General features: G+C 36.6%; 1 long non-coding RNA gene and 1 pseudogene across 2 annotated transcripts in view; both read right to left on the minus strand.

The window, feature by feature from the left end:
* LOC144287544 (uncharacterized) overlaps window positions 1–14,340 on the minus strand; it is a 77,235-nt gene that overhangs the window by 20,537 nt on the left and 42,358 nt on the right. The gene's annotated exons all lie outside the window — the stretch shown is intronic.
* On the minus strand, window positions 6,542–8,946 carry LOC144287607 (nucleolar and coiled-body phosphoprotein 1 pseudogene; annotated as a pseudogene).

The raw sequence follows: 14,340 nt of genomic DNA on the forward strand, positions 1-14,340 counted from the left end.
AGTTAACATACATGTAATATTAGTGTCCAGTGTATAATATAGTGATTCAGCACTTCCATACAACACCTATTGTTCATCACAAGTGCCCTCCTTAATCCCTATCACCTATTTCATTCATCCCCCCCACCTCTCCTCTGGCAACCATTAGTTTGTTCTTAACTATAAAGAACAGTTTGTTCTTTATAGTTGAGTCTGTTTCTTGGCTTGCCTCTCTCTTTCTCTCTCTCTTTTCTTTGTTCAATTGTTTTGCTTCTTAAATTCCACTTATGAGTGAAATCATAGGCATTTGTCTTTCTTTGACTGACTTATTTTGCTTAGCATAATACTCTAGCTCCATCCATGTTGCTGCAAATGGCAAGATTTCATTCTTTCTTATGGCTGAGTAAAGTCATTTGTAATGGAGATTTCAAGCAAAAATTCAAAACCGTACATTTTCCCATAAAATAAAGCAAAGAAAAGGACTGGGGTTTTTCAGTATGTAAATATGCTTGCATACTTCGTTGTGCCTAGATTATTGAATAAATATTTTAAGAATTTTAAGAAAAAAGCAAAATAATTTTCAGTAACTAAAATCAGATGTATTTAACACTTAAAATATTATGAATTTGTTTTGGGAGCATTCGTGTGAAAGGGGGAAAGATTTCATTAAAATATGGAAGATGCAAATGTTATGGTCAATAACTCACAAATCTCACGGATTTTCAATTGCCTCATGGAATAAATGAGGAGAACAAAAGTTGTTGACATAGCTTGATGAATTGATTTATTTAATGCTTGTTTTGAAGGAGTGCCCAACTCAAGCTTTTTGGAAATGTTGCTAAAGTTATAATTTTTCAACTCTCATTTGAATTAAACTGTCTACTAATATCTGGTTCCTTACTATGAAGACATATCATAGGAACTGAATTAAGTAGATGAAAAATGTAGCTTAAATAAGCAAGTTATTAAGTTTGCTGTAATAAAGGGGAAGTAAAATTTCTAGCAACTAAGAAGAAACCTGATATTTCAAAATAAATAGACCATTAATAGCTAAACTCATGACTTTATAGCTATGTTCACTAATTCTCTTTATGTATTTTATCTTATATAATTATTCACTGCAAACGTGAAATGGTTATGACACTAGTCTCCTTTCTTAGTTGAAGATTTTGGAGGCAGCACAGTGCTTTTCTTGGTAGATGCTAAAGAAAAAAAAGTACCTTGTCAATGTTAAGCTTCCTTCTTGCTTGTGCTGACTAAATCTGCTCTAAGAATTCAGACAAATGTCCCAGAATCATCAATGCATTTCTCATTAACCTAACTGGTCCTCCTATCTTCAGTTCCTTCACCATCTGGCATATTTTCTCAAGGTGACTCATTACGGTATAAATTTTATAACACTTGAGATGACACAATGCTTTTCTAAGTCAATATGCAATAACAAAGTATATTTTCCAAAATAAGTAATTCTCCAGAGGTCACCATGTATTGTACCAGAATTCTTGGTAGTTGATGTACTTAGCCTACATTTTAAATTAACTTAAAACAGCTGTGACAAGCACAGGAAAATGCTGCAGGCATGAGAAAAAGTTCATTTCACAGAGAATTAATTAAATCAATCAGGATAAATCTGAAATATGGCAGGTAAATGAATGGAGGATCAAAAGACAAATATTCTCTTCAATATAAGCAAATATTTTTACTGTCAAAACTAAAAATGGATTATGACTAAGGAAACTGTAAGTATGTTCTGACATTTGTAGAAACAGGTTATAGTAATGGCCAACGGAGGCAGTCTGGAAACTGATAGACTGATCTGGATAGAATATGACATAATTATGCTTAATGTATATTATCATTCTTCCCTTATACAGACAGCTCCGTAAAATAGGCATTAATCCAGGAATACTGTATTCCAAAGTCAAATGATGTTTTTATGATTCAAGTAAAACATAAAAAGTCAGTAAATAAGTAGATACATTATACTTGCTACTAAAAGAATGAACATTGAAAAGGTGTCAGGAAACACATACGTTACAATTGGTCCATCTGCTCTTTATGATATAGTTTTAAATATATATGTATTCCAACATATATATGTCTTGATGCCATCAATATACTCAATAAAAGGGCAGCCCCGGTGGCGCAGCAGTTTAGCACCGCCTGCAGCCCGGGGCTGATCCTGGAGACCTGAGATCGAGTCCCAAGTAGGGCTCCCTGCATGGAGGCTGCTTCTCCCTCTGCCTGTGTCTCTGCCCGCCACCCCTACCGCCCCCCGCTCATAAATAAATAAATGAAATCTTTAAAATATATATATATACTCAATAAAAGTAATTTTAACTTAATGTCAACTTGAATTCACTGATAACATAATGAAATCATGATGATATCTTTTAATGAGCTTTTAAAATGTCATATACTATCCTACACTATTTTGTATACATTAATATTTTTAATTTGCACAGCTTACTGAGAAAGCAACTATTATTTTTTCTATTTATCAGTGAAGAAAGTGAGGCTTAGATTTAAATAATTTTCTCAACTTGATAACAGTTACTAATGTGATACCAGTTATGTCTTGATTCAAAATAAAAATTAAAGGTCAACTTAAATTATGTTTAAAATTGTGTGCAAGTAATATTATTTGTCATTTATTTGTTTCTCTATCAACTTCATTTCTTACAAAATCAAAATTGGCAAATATCTTGCCCCTGCAAGCCATTTAGTCCATTCTCAAAATTAAAAAGAAATTTAATATTAGAGTGTTATATTGCCTACAAATGGAATATTTTATGGATGACATTCAAGCTTAAAGGCATCAATCACCTGACAAGTGCCATTTTGAAAAAAAGAATAACACATTTAAGAAATAAACTTGGAATGAAAAGAATGACTTCCTTGTTTGGACTCATCACAAGATTAGAAGTAAAAAGACCAGCAGTGGCTCTACCACTAAGAATCTCAACAATGCATTATATAAAAATATCTGATATTTTAGATCTCATTCATCTCTCCTTTCATTTACGAGTATTACACAAGTACTTAGGATGTGCTAAATCCAGAAACAGAACTGGGAATACAGTGAATGTATCAGAGCCATCGGACCTACTGATGACATTTTTAAGCATTGGATTGCTTGAGACAACAGGAAGTGAGTGCAGAAATAATGAGAGAAAGTTTGATATCTGCTTTCTTAGACATCCTAGAGATATGAGACCCATAAAATAAGGAAGGATATTGAAAGGAAACTGAAAAGCAGCTGCCAGTGTCATAGAAGCAAAGGCAGTGAAAAATGGTGTCATAGATCAGGGAATTAAATGTTTCTAGTAGGAGTAGCGAGACAATTTGACTAAATCAACTTAGATATGAACTGATGATTGACCACTGGATTTGAATGAGTAGAGGAGATTATGGCATATGATATTTCTTTGGAGTGAAATAAGCAAAACCTGACTGGAGCTGGTTGGAAAGAGAATGGAGAAGAGTTTAGACAATATGAGACAAGCATGACAGATAAATCAGGCACTAGAGAAAAAAAGAGGCAGGATAAAGGTGTTTTATATATTTATTAATTTTTTTAATTTTGCTTTTAGTCTAGGAGATAACATAATATGTTTCTATGCAAATAAGAATATTGCTGATGGAAAAAAATAAAAAAATAAATTAAAAAAAAAGAATATTGCTGATGGAGAAGCAAGACAGGGAAAATGCAGTAGTTCTCTCCATGGTTCTTCTCCTTTGATAATGAAATAAATACCATGGTTGTACATCTGTAAGAAGATGCTGTGATTCCATGGAGCAGAAAATAATTTGAATAGCTATTCAAAATAATGGGAGAATGAATGGAGTAGGAAAAAGGGTATGATCATCAGAGAGCTCTAAGAGCACCCCTGAATTCTGTCGTCAGGATATTAAAATGAGATCATTCACCACAGTTTTAAGTTTTTCTCCTTCAAGTTCACTTATTTAATGATAACTTATAGCACATGATTGGTTATAATAATATCATAACATACTTTTTTCAACTAATAAAACAAAATAAGGAGTGGGTATTTGTGTTGAGACTTTGTGCACAAGTGAAAGATTGAAATGCAGTGTCATTAAATTTAACTCAGGTATGTAAGGAAGACAGGTATTAGGGCTTGGAGAACAGGGAAAATAATGGTAGTATCCATGGATTGAATGGAAGATAGAATGATGTAATAATGAGGAAAAGTAAGCTGTTACTGGTAAATTTCAAAGCCTACAAGACTGATCTAATGTGCCTGAACAGTTGCTGAAGGAGAATTCTTCAAAAAGCCATTATGTTTAAGTGGATATTGAAAACACAGGGTATGTGGATATAAAACTAAAAATAGTGAAATAACTAAAAATAGTGACAAGAATAGTGTGGGAGAGATAGACAATGAGCTGATGACCAAGTCATCAGAGAATGAGGGGAATTGGCCTGAGAATCTATAAATAACTGGACCAAAAAGTTATAATATATGGCATAGACTGTTGTCATGGGCTTCAAAGTAGCTGAGGGTTGGGGTAAGGTATTTATTGGTCTGTTTACTATGATGAGAAAAAAGGGAGATATTTAGTCCACCTCCAGTGCACTTAAACCTGTGCAAGAGAGTGCAAGAGAGATGATAGATGATTTTAAAAGACTATGTGGAAAGCATAGGGTATATTTAGAATTAATATTATATACATACTAGCAGGATAGGCATTGTGAGTACAGCTTAGGAGCATATGGCATCTGATCTTAATGATTGCAATTTATCTATCAAGAAATTATTTAAAAGAAAATGAAAAGTTTAACAAGAATAAGTCATAAAAACATGAATTAGACTACAGATCATTATGGGATGAATATAAAACTTTTGGATGAAGATTAAAAAGAAGATGGACCAAGATCATATGAGCACAAAAGGTCCTTCTTGATCCCAAATCAGCTGGGCTTGGTGAGCTAGTGAACTGTTTTGCCCCAGATATTTCCTAAGAGTCCCGGTGGCGCTCTGTATACTAACCCTTAGAGGAAGTTTCTTTGGTAATCACACCCTGATTATAAATACCAATGGCTTATCTGCTATGTTGGAATCATGTAACTCGCTTCCTAGTCCAGGATACTTGTACATTTAAAAAAATTATGCTATCAGTGGGACACCTGGGTGGCTCAGCGGTTGAGCGCCTGCCTTGGGCCCAGGGTGTAATCCCGGAGTCCCAGGATCGAGTCCCATATAGGGCTCCCTGCATGGAGCCTGCGTCTCTCTCTGCCTGTGTCTCTGCCTCTCTCTCACTGTGTCTCTCATGAATAAACAAACAAAATCTTAAAAAGAAATGTTACTAGAGTGGTTGCTCAGGGCCTTGTCCTATGCTCTCAGTAAGGTTTCCTTACTCTCTCAAAGTAGCACTTCTGTTTTTGATACTATGAAACAGGGGCACAAGCAATTCAGATAACTAGTCAGAGGTAAGAAAAATCAACCCCGAGGAATATAATAAAACTTTATTTATTTTTGCAGAATTACATGGTAGGCACATAATATAAGCATGACTAGTTCTTGCAATTATATTTAAACTAAGAAATGAAAAATTGCAACTTAAAAATCAAAGGAATCTTGTAATGATATTTTTGCAATTGCAATTTATTGGACACCATAAAATTGACAGCTTTTTTTTTTTTTAATTTAAAATAGCAGTTGTAGTCCTTGATTTTTTTGGAGGTTGTGATATGTAACAAAGCATGTTGGGAGCAGTGTCTGGGTGGGTCAGTTAAGCATCTGACTCTTTTTTTTTTATTGTTCAGATTAATGTTATTTTGTTCTCTAAAATGTAAAAAACAAGAAAATGCAGTCCTCAATTTAGTGCTATTAAGGGTCATCAAAGTCTTTGAACAATAGAAAAGTTTATGCTTTCAAATTAAAAAACTAAACATGTATTGCAAACATTAGATAATGTTAAAATTACAGAAAACAAAATATTCAGACTAACCCCATGACATTCATATTACACCAGAATTTTGCCTGTAATAAGTGAATTTTATCCCAAAAAGTAGTTAAGTCCATGCTCGCTGAATTCCTAAATCCCATGAATGAGGATGAACTACACAGTGCATGCTTAGCAAACATATACATACATTAACCCTTCTTAACTGCCCCTTTCCAAAGCTAAGAGGGGTAGGACGGTTGAAAGGTGGACATGTGGGTAGCCCTGGTGGCTCAGTGGTTTAGCACCGCCTTGAGCCCAGGGCGCGATCCTGGAGACCCAGGATCAAGTCCCACGTCGGGTTCCCTGTATGGAGCCTGCTTCTCCCTCTGCCTGTGTCTCTGCCTCTCTCTCTCTCCCCCTGTGTCTGTCATGAATAAATAAATAAAATCTTAAAAAAAAAAGAAAGGTGGACATGTGCACAATAGGCACAATTCTCCAATTATAAAAACTCATACATGTGACTTTTACTATGTCTTGGGCAAGAGCTAAGATTTTATCTGTGGGAACCCACCTGTTAAAATAACAAAAATCAACAGCAAGTGATTTAACATAAAATATACAAATTTCTCAGTAGGAGGACTTCCACAGGACAGGGAGAAGGGGGCAACAACTAAAACTTTTCCTTTTCTTAAAAAGGAACACTCCTCTTTTATTGTCTTTGCTACTCAACGCTCAAAAACAAATCTGTAGAAAACTATGAACACCAGAAAAGGACCAGAGAAGATGTTATGATACAAAGTCTTCAGACCTATTCTGAACGGCTGGCTTCACCGAGACCCTTCCTTAAGAGGGCTGAGGGTTTCCCAGGTCCACTAGTGAAAGTCGATAGTCTCAGATCCTCACCCCTGCTTCACCAGATGACCCCAGGTCGCTCGCTGTCAAACTTAATGGAATTGACCTGGATGGAAATGGAGCCTCCCCGAGAGCTGCCCCGCTTCTTCTTGGTTTTCTCATACTGGAATGATTTGCCTTTGTTGAACTTCAGAACCTGATTGGCGTGCTCCCCCCAGTCTCCAGCTGTACCCCACTTGGCATTGAAGGAATTGTCTGCCACTCGAGCATCTACCTCAATTTCCTCTTCCCTGATCCTTTGGAATGGGGGTGATGCCCTTTTCTCTCCTTTCTTCCTTCTTGGAAAAGTGTTAGGGGTCTGGGGCTTTATCCTCTTGGCTTGAGGAGTCTCTGCCTCCTTGGCAGCCTCATTCTGCTTCCCCTTCTTCCCTGAACCTGGCTTAGAAACTGCCACTACTGCCTTTTTCTCTTCTTCTTCCTCACTGCTATCTCCATCTGCTTTTCCCTTCTGGGTAGTCAGTGCAGAGTCCCATTGGTCTTGAGGGCTTGTAGCCTTACAGTGTCCTTGCCCTTAGGCTTCTCCTTTTCCTCTTCCTCAATGGAGTCATCAGAGGAAGAACTGCTGCTGCTCTCAGCCTTTGCTTTCTTTGTGGAAGCAGCCTTGGAAGAGGCTACAACTCTTGCCACCTTCTGTGGCTTCTTTTTAACTGGGGATTTTGACATCTTCTCTTCCTCACTGCTAGAGCTGTCTGAATCAGAGCTGCTGTCCCCATCACCCTAGGAAGCCTGTTTGATAGGCAAAGAAGGAGCTGCCTTAGCCACTGCCTTGGGCTTAGGGGTGACCAGGGTCTTCTTTGTTTTCTCCTCTTCACTGGAGCTGCTATCAGCCTTTCTGGTCAATGGCTTCTGGCCACTACCTGCAGGTTGCTTGGGAGCTGTGGCTGGTTTAGCCACAGGTTGCCTGGGAGTGGTAAGTGGCCTACTTGATAGATTCTTGGCGGTACTGGTTGGCTTGGCAGGAGCTTCATCCTCAGAACTGTCAGAGTCTGAGCTGTCTGAAGAGTTCTCTGGTTCTTTCTTTGCTGGAGCTGGTTTAGTGGTTGCTTTAGAGATGACTGCCTTAGCTGGGGGTTTCTTTTCTTCCTCTGAACTTGAATCAGACTCATCACTGCTGTCCTCACTGCTCTCCACAGGCTGTTTCTTCTCTGTGGCTTTCTTGGGAGACTTTCTGAGGAGGCAGCAGAAGGCGGGAGGACTGAACTATAGGGACCTGGTTTTTTCTTCATGTTTTTTTCCTGCTCTTCCTCCTCCTCCTCCTCACTGCTGGAACTCTTTTGGGTAGTGGTGGCCCCTGCTTTCACTGGGGACTTGACTACAACTTGCTTTTTAGGTACAGTCTTCTTAGGTATGGCCCCTGCCTCTTCCTCCTCCTCCACCTCTTCCTTTTCCTCCTCCTCCTCCTCCTCTGAGTCATCATCACTGCTGCTGCTGCTGCTGCTGCTGCTGCTGCTCTTACTGCTGGCTGCTTGCCATTGGCTGGTTTAGGTACCACTAGAGCTAGTGTACCTGGTTTGGCTGAGGCTTTAGCCTGAGCTTTAGCTGCCACAGGTGTTGTCTTTGGCTTCTGGTTCTTTGGTAATTCATCTTATGAGCTGGAGTCTGAATCAGAATCCGAGCTCTTGGCCTTCTTTGGAGGAGCTTTGACTTCCTTGGATTGAGGCTTAACTCCCTTCTGAATAGGCTTTTTCTTCTCGTCCTTTTCCTCCTCATCACTGGATTCTTCACTGTTGCTGCTCTCTGCTGCTTTGGCTGCAGCCTTTCCAGGATGCGGAGGCAAACTGGCCCACTTGGCAGGTACAACAGTTTTTTTAGCTGGCGGCCCTTGGGCTTTTTCCTCCTCACTGCTGTCCTCACTGCTGTCACTGGGTGAAGTCTTCTTCTTACCCTTCTGGGTCACTGGTCCATTTGCCTGTAGATTCCACTTCAGGGCCCTGGTGGACTTGAGCCAGAAGCTATAGATGTCCACGAGGGAAGAGGTGTTGGAATCCTGTTGGGTAGCACCTGTTGCCTTGGTGAATTTATTGACCACCTCCAGGAGCTGGTTATCCTGCAGAAACCTGAGCACGAGGGGTACAGGTCGCTGGGAACCACGTGGTGCAAGCCGGGTCTGCCATCCTCTGGGCAATATGCGTCACTCAGCATCTGACTCTTGATTGCAGCTCAGGTCATGATCTCAGGGTTGTGAGATCCAGGCCCACGTCAATCTTGTGCTGGGTGAAGAGCCTGTTTAAGATTCTCTCTCTCCTCCTCTCTTTGTTACTCCCCCATTCAAAAAAAAATCATACTGGGAACAATAATAAACATTAAGTTTGTTACAAATAGGGAATATATGAAGATTATTTTTGAATTAGTTCTGTTATGACTGTGAATTATAAAATACAATTGTTATATTATAATTTATTTTTATTAATTCTATTTTTTACACAAATTCAGAGAAAATGTGTTAAATAACGTTCTATTTATTTTTTAAGGGTTAATGTCAATAGGTGTCGGTTATTCTATTTGTTCTGTGAAAATTCTTATGGGAATGTAGAGATTAAATTATGACACCATTAAGAATAAATCTGTCCTCAGAAGTTTTTGAAAATAAATCTACTCAGAGGTCAGAAAATCACAAGATGCATGTGGATGGGAAATGTGTCTGTGTTGTTCATTGCTGTATTCTCAGAACCTAGAAAAGTAACTGGAATATAGTAGCCACTTAGTAAATATTTTTGAGTGTATTAATAAAAATATACCTTATATCTGCGAAAGAAAATCTTTCTTTTACTACTATCCAAAGTGACTTTGCTAGGAAACTTTGAGTACACATTTTAAGTCTGGGTGAATAAACAGGTAATTTTTTTTTAAAAAAAAAAAACATAAACAGTAACTTGTTTTAATATTTGAAATTAATCTGAATAAAATTTTGTGAAATACATGTGAAAACAATTTTGTTTGTTTTCAGAAATGTAAAGTGCTGTACATTCATCCTTGGAGGAAAGTTATGCTTGAAGAGATTAAGTCATATACCATTATCTAAAGATGTAAATGCATCATTCTAAACAATTTACATTTAGAAATGTACACCGGTGAAAGTGGCTGTGTTCATTTTGAATTCTGACCATATGGTCATCGAGTCATGGGCTATATAGTGTTCATCTTGACAATGCTACAATAGACCAGCTCAAATACTTGGCAATCTATCTTAGTAAAGTCCCTAGAGAGACATCCTTCTCCACACCTTCACTATGATAAAGTTTGAATATAGGAAGAAATTCTCCCCTTTGTTTCATCTAACTGACAGGATCAGGTGAGAAACATTATCCATAGTACTCATGACTGAGTTTATTTTTAGCAATCTCTTATAAACAATAGTGCCTCTTTAAACTTTACTTGCATCCAATTTTTCTGCATGTGTCTGATTTTATCGTTTGTACTGAGGTTGATTTTGTTGTTTCATGGAGGATTTTTGTTTGTTTGTGGTGCTTTTGCTGCTACCCTTGCTTCCCCTCTTTGGGGTATGTGTGTGCATGTGCACATGTTTAGGGAGTGTGCTGTAGACAAATTTCAGAGCTCTGAATCTCATGATGCTTCTGTTGAAACAGTGAGAATATCCAGAGCTGACCTCAGTCTAACATAAATTAAAATTGGTTAAGGAAATAGGAAGAGAACCAAGCTAACACAGCTTCTAATAGTCCCATAAGGTGTTACAGTTCATCTGATGAGATGATCGGGCTATTTCATTAATATGAATCATTATGCTGTGTCTTAACATCCTGCAAAGTAAGACTATTTACTTTTTTTTTTTTTAATTTTTATTTATTTATGATAGTCACACAGAGAGAGAGAGAGGCAGAGGCACAGGCAGAGGGAGAAGCAGGCTCCATGCACCGGGAGCCCGACGCGGGATTCGATCCCGGGTCTCCAGGATCGCGCCCTGGGCCAAAGGCAGGCGCTAAACTGCTGCGCCACCCAGGGATCCCTTTTTTTTTTTTTTTTTTTTTTTAAATTTTGTAAGACTATTTACTTTCGCTCCTAGAAAGCAGCCACATTACCATCGGTGATAATTGTCATCATTAAAACAATACCCTAGTAGAAGGCTAATTTGGGGGCTCTTGTATTTCATTCATAGGAAGCATGACATAATGAGTGGATGTTACACTTACTTTAACAGAAGCACCTAATAATAATGAACCACTGGAGAGCCTCCCATTGGGAAAAGGCTCATGGACCCGTACAGAATTCCCCCACAAAGTGGGTTTAATGCATATATAAGTATAGTCATAACAATTTCAACTTGTTTAGTTATTTGTGTTTTAACAAAGAGCAAACAAGTACACCATAGTTATATTTTGAGTTTGGAAAGGGACATTATCATCAACTGTTTTGTTTTAAATTATATTGTACTCCTTGATTAGGGAGAAGGTATGTTAAGTATATCACTCTTACCTGGTAGACTTAGAAGTTATTGACTAATTGATTTTAAAATATTTGATGCAGCTGCGTGGAAATAGTGGTGTAAAAATACAGTAAGTTTCAAGGTTTTAAATATCTTGACTATGCTTTGTGTTTGCACAAAATCATCTCTTAGATCACTATTTCTCTCCCTTGGCTGCCCTTTAGTATCACCTGGGAACTTTTAAAAACCCCGATGCCCTGGATGCAACCCAGTCAGATTAAATCAGTATCTAGAGGGAAAGGACCTCGGCATCTGTAATTTATAAAGCTTCCCAGGTGATTGTACTATACAGACAAGGGTAAAAGTCACTGAGAATGACCTGAATATGTGATGAGGCTTCAAGCTAACTTGGAAAATTTCTCAACCAAAAAGATGAAGATGGGAGTTAAAGCATGAATTTTAGTATTGAACTATTAATACAAATGTTTTTATTTAAGGAAATGTGCCATAATTTGAATTATTATCCTAAGCTACCAATCTTGAAGAATTACAACTAACATTTTTTTCACTTGTCTGTGTGCTTTTTCTAATTAGAAAAAACTTAGTGTCATCTAAATTTGTTTTATTTAACCCTTAATTTAGATAAAAGGTCATTTTACTAAAATAAAATTAGACTTTTCTTTATTTGTCCTCAACAAGGCACAATGGAGATTTTACATATATATGTAAATATTATATGTATATATGTAAATGATATGTATGTAGATATGTAACTAATTTTTCAAATCATTTTATATTTTTAATGCAATTCTAATGAGAATTCCAGTTGGATTTTTTTTAGCGGGGGATGGGGTGTTGACAAAAGATTTAAAAGTTTATTTGGATGAATAAATTGGTGAGAATGACTTAGCAGATTTTGAAATAGAGCACTGGTGATACGTGACTTCTTAACCAAATGTTAAATATATTACAAAGCTGTATTGAAGCTATATTTAACAATGAAAACACTAAGCTGGAAACAGACTTTAGTTTTCATAAGAATATAATATTTTATGAAAATAGCATTTCTAGTCAGTGGAGGAAAGACAGGTTATTCAATAAATGAGTCAGCTCAAAATGGTTAACTGTACAGATAAAAAATAAAGATTACTCTTTAACACCAATCACTGAAACACGTCCTAACTAGATTAAAGAGTATAATATATAAACACTTAAACTGTAAAAATCTGGAAGAAAATATGAATAATTAATTTACTTCCTAAGTGAGAATATATATGTACATATATATCACTTTTTATCAGAGATTATGTAAATATGTATTTGTCTCTATTACTTTTCAAATGAGAGAAGAAAATTATGGTTTCATTTTATTGTATGAAGTATCTTAAAAGTTTAATTTATCACACATCAATTTGCATAAAAAATAGATAACAGGCTTTGCATAGGAAAGAAATGAATATAACTAACCTTTATATTCTTAGTCTCTGCAGCTGTCTAGTCAAATATTTTGAGTTACAGGATTAAATAAAATTATAAAATAATTAAATGTTTGTATATCTCATCTATTGATTGTAGCAGTAACCTGTTTGTTTTATAAACAATAAAATGTTTCTCATTCTAAAATGCATTTTGACACCTGCTGTTTTATGAAATAGTTATTATGGCTATGAACTGAATATAAATGTGATCACTTAGAGTGTAGCAAAAAAAATGTGGTCAAAATTGAATCACGTATTTTTTTTTTAAAGCCCTTTCAAGGTTTCGTTATTTCTTTTTTAAACATTATATAAAAATAAACAAATGGTATTAAAAATATAAAACAAAGCAGCAGCTTTTAAAGTACAATTGAAAAAATACTTGATTATATTGGTAATTTTTCATATTCACTAGGTTATTTGAACACAACAAGAAAACTACTTAAATACTGAGACTTATGATGTGTTACCTAGAGTATAATGGTTATGCAGTCATATCACAATGGGAGCCCCCTAAGGACACTGTAGGTATAGTGGAACAAACAAGAAATAATTTTTCCTTATAACCTGGTTCTGAGGGATAGATGCCTTTAGTTAGTTGCTGCAGCAGAAGATAAATTATAGGACTCTCCTGAAAACAACCCAGGGTGCTTCATAGAGAGCTTTCCACAAGTTAAGATGTGACAGATGAAAGTAAAAAGGTGTCTTAAAAGTTAGAAGGTTAAGTTGTGTTTTGGAGAAAGGCAATTACAGGCAGCGTTTTGCCCTCTACCTGGCCACTTAAGAGTAGTCTTCACTAATCATCAGGGAAATGATTTCACAATGAGAGATTGTGAGAGATCTCACCACAATGAGAGATCACCTCACACCTACTAAAATGGCTTTTATTTTATTATTTATTTTTTTAAAATATTTTATTTCTGAGAGACACACAGAGAGAGGCAGAGACATAGGCAGAGGGAGATGCAGGCTCCCTTGATGCAGAACTCGATCCCAGGACCCCGGGATCATGACTTGAGCCAAAGGCAGACGCTCAACCACTGAGCCATGTCCCTAAAATAGCTTTTATAAAAAACACAAGAGATAACAAGTGCAGGCTAAGATATGGAGAAAATGAGATATGTACGCTGTGGTGAGAAGGCAAAGTGGTACAGCCATTATGGGAAACTATATGGAGCTTCCATAAAAAATTAAAAGTATAACTACCATATGATCCACTAATCCTACTTCTGGGTATATGTATAATGGAATATTTTTCAGGCATTAAAAAGAAGGAAAATCCTACTATTTGGGAAAACATAGATTGACTGAACATTTCGATAAGTAAAATAAGTCAGGCAGAGAAAGACCACTATTGCCTGATCTCACTTATATGTGAAAGCTAAAAAACAAAAAAAAAAACAAAAAACAAAACTGAACTCATAGAAACAGAGAGTAGATTGGTTGTTGACAGGGGCAAGGGGATGTGAGGTGGGGAAAATGGGTGAAAGTGGTCTAAGAGGACAAACTTCCAGCTGTAAAATGAGTAAGTTCTGGGGATGTAAAGTACAGCATGATGACTATAAAGAACAGTACTGTATACGTGCACGTCGCTAAGAGAATAGATCTTAAAATATCTCATCATATACACACACAAAATGGTAACTATGTGAGGTTATGGACATGTTATGTGCTATAAGT

The sequence above is a fragment of the Canis aureus genome, chromosome 17 (assembly GCF_053574225.1).
Source record: "Canis aureus isolate CA01 chromosome 17, VMU_Caureus_v.1.0, whole genome shotgun sequence".
NCBI classification, from domain to species: domain Eukaryota; kingdom Metazoa; phylum Chordata; class Mammalia; order Carnivora; family Canidae; genus Canis; species Canis aureus.